The sequence below is a fragment of the Leptosomus discolor genome, unplaced genomic scaffold (genome assembly GCF_034619465.1).
Source record: "Leptosomus discolor isolate bLepDis1 unplaced genomic scaffold, bLepDis1.hap2 HAP2_SCAFFOLD_40, whole genome shotgun sequence".
Lineage (NCBI taxonomy): Eukaryota > Metazoa > Chordata > Aves > Leptosomiformes > Leptosomidae > Leptosomus > Leptosomus discolor.
Window position 1 is genome coordinate 1,495,637 of NW_028237745.1, and position 6,732 is coordinate 1,502,368.

The window sequence follows — 6,732 nt, forward strand, 5'->3', positions numbered from 1 at the left end:
ACGCGTCATGGTTACTTGGGAAGACAAATGCCATAACTCAAATGTCTTTCCCTTCCTTATTCTTCTTCCAGCTTTATATGCTGAGCATGATGTCATACAGTATGGAATATCACTTTGATCAGTTGGGGTCAGCTGTCCTGGCTGTGTCCACTCCCAATTTCTTGTGCACCTGCAGCCTACTCGCTGGTGGGGTGGTGTGAGAAGCAAACAAGGCTTTGACTCTGTGTAAACACTGCTCAGCAGTAACTAAAACACTATTATCAACACTGTTTCCAGCACAACCCCAAAACATACTATGAAGAAAATTAACTCCACCCCAGCCAAAACCAGCACAGTGACTTTGAACAGTCCACATCTGCTTGATCAGGCCTTGTACTTAAGGCCCACTGTGTTAGCGTAAGTATCTGCTGTAAGAGAATCAGCTGGAGTGCCCCATGCCAGCCTGTGCTCTGCGCTGGTGGCTGTTATGGAAAACACTCCAACCCGTTAGGAGAAGATGCGTGATTCTGTTTGTAACACAAAATAAGAGGTCCCATAGCAGGCAGGCAGGAGGAACCTCTCCACGGATGGCATCCACACAGCATGCCATGGGAAAGTCCTCCCGGGGTCCATGCAATGCTCCATGGCAGCAGGGTGCCCAGTGTCTGAAGGGACACAAGATTTACTCACTATCTGTATTCTTCTTCTTACCCTATCTTACTAAAACAGCTTTGTATTAACCCATTTCTTGTTGGGCCTTTCTTACTGAGATCCAGAAAAGAAGCCTGCACCATTTCTTTCTATGTCACATCCCCCTCCCACCTACCTGGTGCAAAACAGCCCCATACTATTTCAAGTGGACAGAACAAAGAGCACATGCATGCTTACGATTAAATACAAGCTGACCAAATTTATGTCTCTGAGGAACACGTAGTGGTCATGCAGTGTTCATGATACGGATTGGCCATGATGTGATTACTGACTTCACATGCAATAGTCTTCCAGGCTGACAACTGCATGGTCATGCTGGGCAAAATGGGGGCTTGCCCTGGATATTTCTCTCAACCCTTTCACTCTGTTAAAAACAGGACCTTAGCTGCCTGTGAAACTGCTCCGAAATCACTCCAGGTCATGCTTTGTACTGGCAGGACTTCTCAGTGCACAAAAACCCCAACATACCATTCAGCTCACTTCATGCCTGTAGCCTGCGTGATACTTTTCGGATGGCTCACCAGTGATACCTGTGAGTGAGCATCACTTTCCTTAAACGGTCACAGCGTCACCACTTGGAGCGGCTGTTTCCCGGGCTCAGCTGTCTCTTTGCTGACTCGACCAGAACTGCCTGCACTGGTTCTGTACCCAGTGAACACAGAGCTGGGCACAGGGCGGGCAGCAGGAGAAAGACGTCTCCCCCCTCTCCATCAGCATGCCTCCAAATGCACCTCTCTGCCTTTCCCCAGTGGGCCTTGACACTTCCATCCTCTTCTACTCACCACAGACACTAGGTGGGAGACCAAGCAAATGTCTGTTTCAAAGCAATCAGCCTACATGGGGCCAGGGATGAGGGAAGAGCAGCGTGGAACGGGTGAGCATAAGTCTGTGCGTTGACCTGTGGAGAAAATCACCAGCCCCACAGCACGCGTTGCCCAGGAGAACATTGCAATTTCAGGAACAAGGACCACAAGGAGGCTCAGGCTGGGATGCAGCATTTCTTTAATGAGAACAGAAAGTGTCCATTTTGACAGGAGGGGGAAGAGCGCTGAGCATGAGAGGCTGAGGGCTCCAAAGTGCAAGAGGGCATCACCCTTTGCAGTGGGATGAAAAGCGCCTGCAGGGCGCTCCTTTCTCCCCATTGCAGCTGCAGCTGGTGAGAATCCTCTCCCATCTAGAGCAAGGGGGAATGAAGTATGTTGCCTTGATCAACAGAAAAAGCTATGAAGCCCAGGAGGGAGGATGAGTGGGCTACCTGGCAGTAGCAAGGAAAACACAGGAAGAATAAGAGCAAGAAGTGCACGATGTTAAGGAGTGACACACGGCTCTCTTCCATTCAGGGGGTGAAGCGGGTGTCCCATGCACTGGGAAACCACAGCCATCTCCGATCCTGGATCCAGATCTTGTTTCTCCATTCGGGCTTGTTCTTTCCCACATGAGTGATCCACTGGTCCCACCAGCACAGATTGCACAAATGCAGGGGCCCACACAGATTACTCCCGAGGCCTGTGAATCTCCCAGATCCAAGGGTGGCCCCAGAAGAGATGGGAACGCCCCCAGCACTGAGGGAGCTCCCAACAGCAGCTGACAGAGAGGATCCCACCGCTGCGCTCTGAGGGAAAGAGGTGAGGATGGGGCCCAGCAGGGTCACCACCACCGGGTACGGTTCGATCACAGCGGTGGAGTCAGTGCACCGCAGAATACAAGGCTCATTGCAGCCATTTGCAAGGGGGGCTGGCCTGCAGGAGAAAGGGAGGCAGGGTCTGTAGCAAGACATCTCTCGGCGAGGGAGGCAGAGCTGAAAGACAGAGCAGGGCATGGGCAGGAGATAGAAGCCTGGGAAAGAGCACGGGTCAGAACCACAAGCACACCTGCAGACAGAGTGCGGGTGCATTCAGACTTACCTAGCTGACTGAGCAGATGGCAGCAAGGGCAGTGGATGACAGACCTGGAGGATGCATGGACTTTTATACCCTGTCTCCAAGCCCCGGGGGACCTGAAGCATTTCTTATGCATGAAGCACTTTGCTAACTAGCAGTATTTACTTGCAAAACTCTCCTGGATGATGACATCTTTCTCTTTTTCATCTGAGAGTGTTTGCTCCCATCTAGCACAGGGCAAGACTGAAATGTGCCCGTTGAGGTGCAGCAGTCATTGTGTTGTTGCCTAAGGTCACAGGATATTGCTGTTGATCTCATCTCAGCTGCTCACAGAGACACTAAGCAGCATGCTGCCACGCACATTCCTGCAGCACAGGCCACCATCGCCTTCAGGCAGTGTGTAATTCAGCTCCTCAAGTCACCTGACCATTGTTTCCAGCTCACGGCCTTGGCCTGAACAGCAGAAATTCGTACCCTTGGCAGCTATGCTTACCTGGTCATAGAAGCAGATCATTTTGGTTAAGCAGGACCCGTCTTTCATGAACCCATGCTGCCTGGGCTTGTGTCCCTGGTTGTCCTGCATATGCTGTGTGAGCACACTCAAGATGAACTGCTCCATAATCTTTCCCGGTACCAAGGTCAGGCTGACAGGCCTGTAGTTCCCCGGATCCTCCTTCTGGCCCTTCTTGTAGATGGATGTCACTTTGGCATGCCTCCAGTCATCTGGGACCTCCCGTGTTGACCAGGACTTCTGATAGTGGATAGTGCTTTGGCCAGCTCCTCTGCCAGCTCCCTCAGTACTCTCAGATGGATCCCATCTGGCCCCATGGACTTGTAAATGTCCAGGTGCCATAGCAGGTCATTAACTGCTTCCTCCTGAATTATGGGGGGGTTTATTCTTCTCTCGGTCCCTGTCTTCCAGGTCAGGAGGCTGATTGCCTTGCGGATTGCTTGTCTGACTATTAAAGACTGAAACAAAGAAGGCATTAAGTACCTCAGCCTTTTCCTCATCCTTGGTGGCAATGTTCCCCTCCACATCCAGTAGAGGATGGAGATTCTCCTTGGTTCTCTTTTTGTTGTTAATGTATTTGTAGAAACTTTTTTTGTTGTCTCTCACAACAGTGGCCAGCCTGAGTTCTAGTTGGGCTTTTGCCTCTCTAATTTTCCCTCTACACGACCTAACAAGATCCCTATACTCTTCTTGAGTTGCCTGCCCTTTCTTTCAAGAGTGGTAAACCCTCCTTTTTTCCCTGAGTTCTAGTACAAGCTCCCTGTTCAGCCAGGCTGGTTGTCTTCCCAGCTGGTTCATCTTATGGCACACGGGGACAACCTGCTCATGCACCTTTAAGACTTCATTCTTGAAGATTGTTGAGCCTTCCTGAACCCCTTTGCCCTTCGGGACTGTCTTCCAAGGCACCAGTGACCTGAACATGCCAAAGTCAGCCCTCTGGAAGTCCATGGTTGTGGTTTTGCTGAAACCCCCTTACTTGACCAAAACCAGGGAACTCTGTCGTTTCATGATTGCTAAGCCCAAGATGGCCTCTGACCACCAAATCTCCCACCAGTCCTCCTCTGTTGTAAACAGTAGGTCAAGTGAGGCACCTCCCCAGTAGCCTCCCTTACCATCTGTGTCAGGAAATTATCTTCCACACACTCCAGGAACCTCCTGGACTGTTTCCTCTTGTCACGGTTTGAGGCTGGGCCGGCCACTAACGAATGACAGACGCTCTCTACTAACCCCTCTCCCCTCCCAAAAGGGAAAAGGAGAGAGAACAAGGGAGAGAGACTTTATGGTTTGGAAAAGAAAACTAAAACAGCTTTAATGGAACAATAACAATAAAAGAAAATATAATAATAAGGAAAAAATGAAATATATACATTATGTACAAATACATACAAAACCAATACCAAACCAAACTCCCCCCCCTGCCCCTGATGACAATACGTCACCACCACACCGCAGGGCTGGCACTGGGGCAGTCCCAGGCTGGACTCGGCAGCAGACAGGGACGGGATGCAGGAGCTGGACTCAGGCACTGGATTCAGGGATGCACGGATCAGTCCTCCTCAGATGTCGGCCATCGAAGAAGAGCGAAGGGCAGCGAAGGGCCGAGACCCTCGTGATCTCTCAGCTTTATACTGAATATGACGTCTATGGGATGGAATACTCTGTTGGTCAGGTTTGGGTCACCTGTCCAGTTCGCTCCTCCCTGTAGGTGCGACCCTTTTCACTCCTGGCACCCCAACACGGAGTACAAGATTTAGCAGTGACCTTGGTCGCCATAAGAACAAGTATAAGCAAGGGCCTCTCTGCATACCATTCCTTGGTACAAACTATAAACATCAGGCCTTATCACTGCTAGGAGCAGTCACTGTCTGGAAAAACATGCTGCTGTTTCAGAAAGTGCTGGTAGTTAGAGGAGACTTAACTGAAAAGTTAAAGCACTAAAACAGAATTAGTTCTGGTTTAGCCCAAACCAGGACACCTCTCTGCTGTGTTTTATTTCCAGCAGACATCTGGTAAATTGAAGTCCCTCATGAAGACAAGGGCTAACAACTCTGAGACTTCTGCCAGCCGCTTGTCGAATGGTCTATAACAGACTCCCAGCAGGATATCTGCCTCGTTGGCCTTCCCCCTTATCCTTACCCATAAGTACTTGGCTTTGTTCTCACAATCATTAAGCTCTACACAATTGAAACACTCCCTAATGCACAAAGCCACGCCACCGCCTCTCCTTCCTTGCCTATAACCTCTGAAGAGCTTATAGCCACCCATTGCAGCACTCCAGTCATGAGAGTCATCCCATCACATGTTTCTGTGATGGCAACCAAGTCATAGCTATCCTGCTGCACAATGGCTTTCAGCTCCTCCTGTTTGTTGGCCACACCGTGTGCATTGGTGTAGATGCATTTAAGCTGGGCTATTGATTTCACCCCCAACACCGGCATGTCACCCCTAGGTTCATCACTGGTGGGCCTTGTTTTGTCCCCTTCCCCCTCTGAGCCTAATTTAAAGCCTTCTTGATAAGCCCAGTCAACTCATACACGAGAACCCCTTTTCCCTTTCTAGAAAGCCGAATCCCATCTGCTGCCAGCAGATCCAGTGCTGTGTAAACCTCCCCGTGATCATAAAAAACAAAATTCCACCGATGACACCAGCCTCTGAGCCATGTATTAATCAGATGTGTTTTCCTATTCCTTTCAGCATTCTTCCCTGCCACTGAAGGGATTGAGGAAACCACTACCTGTGCTCCTGAACCTTCAAGCAATCACTGCAATCCCCTGAAATCCCTTTTGATAGCCTTTGGATATCCTTTTGGATTTATTTGGATATTTATGTCTGCTGGGAACCAAATAAATATTTGGATAGCCTCTCCACAACCTCATTGCTACCAACCTGAATAACCAATAGCGGGTAGTAATTAGAGAGCTGTACCAGACTAACATCTCTAACCCAGGCTCCAGGAAGGCAGCAGACTTTCCTGTGGGATAGATCTGGTTGGCATATTGGTCCCTCCGTTTCCCTTAGAAGGGAATCACCTGTGACAATTACTCTCCTTTTTTTCTTAACAGAGACAGTCATAATGTGTGGAGCTGACTGACTCTCCCTAGGCAACTCCCTGGATGGACCTTCATCCACCTCCTCATTTGTGTAGGGTCAACTGGGAAGGTGAGGGAGACCTGGAGGGGTTTTGCCTGCTGCCCCAAGCAGGGATGTTGTTTCCATTCCCCCGCTGTCTCTCAGGTCTCTTCCTTCTGCCTGGTGGCAAGAGGGTAGGGGGTCCTCTACTTCTTGTGGAGTCTCTGTTGTGTTGGAAATTTTGTTTTCATGCAGGGATATGGTTAAAGGGATTTAGCTTGAACATTTAAATAATGTACTGTTATTACACAGGTGATAGAGGCTTGCCTGACTATACCTAAAAAGTAAGTACGGTTTATCGTGTCCATCAAACCACAACCCCCTGATCAAGGACTGAAGCAAGAAACAAAGAGAAGAAAAGACTTGATGAAGTTCTGGAAGATATCCCAAGATAAGAGCAAACTGTCGGGAACATGATAGGCTGGACCATACCCACGGTGTCCTTAAAAGATTCTTGACCATACATGGTCAATTCAAGGAGTGGTTGGGACCTCCGAATAACCACCAGAGACAGTATGAGAC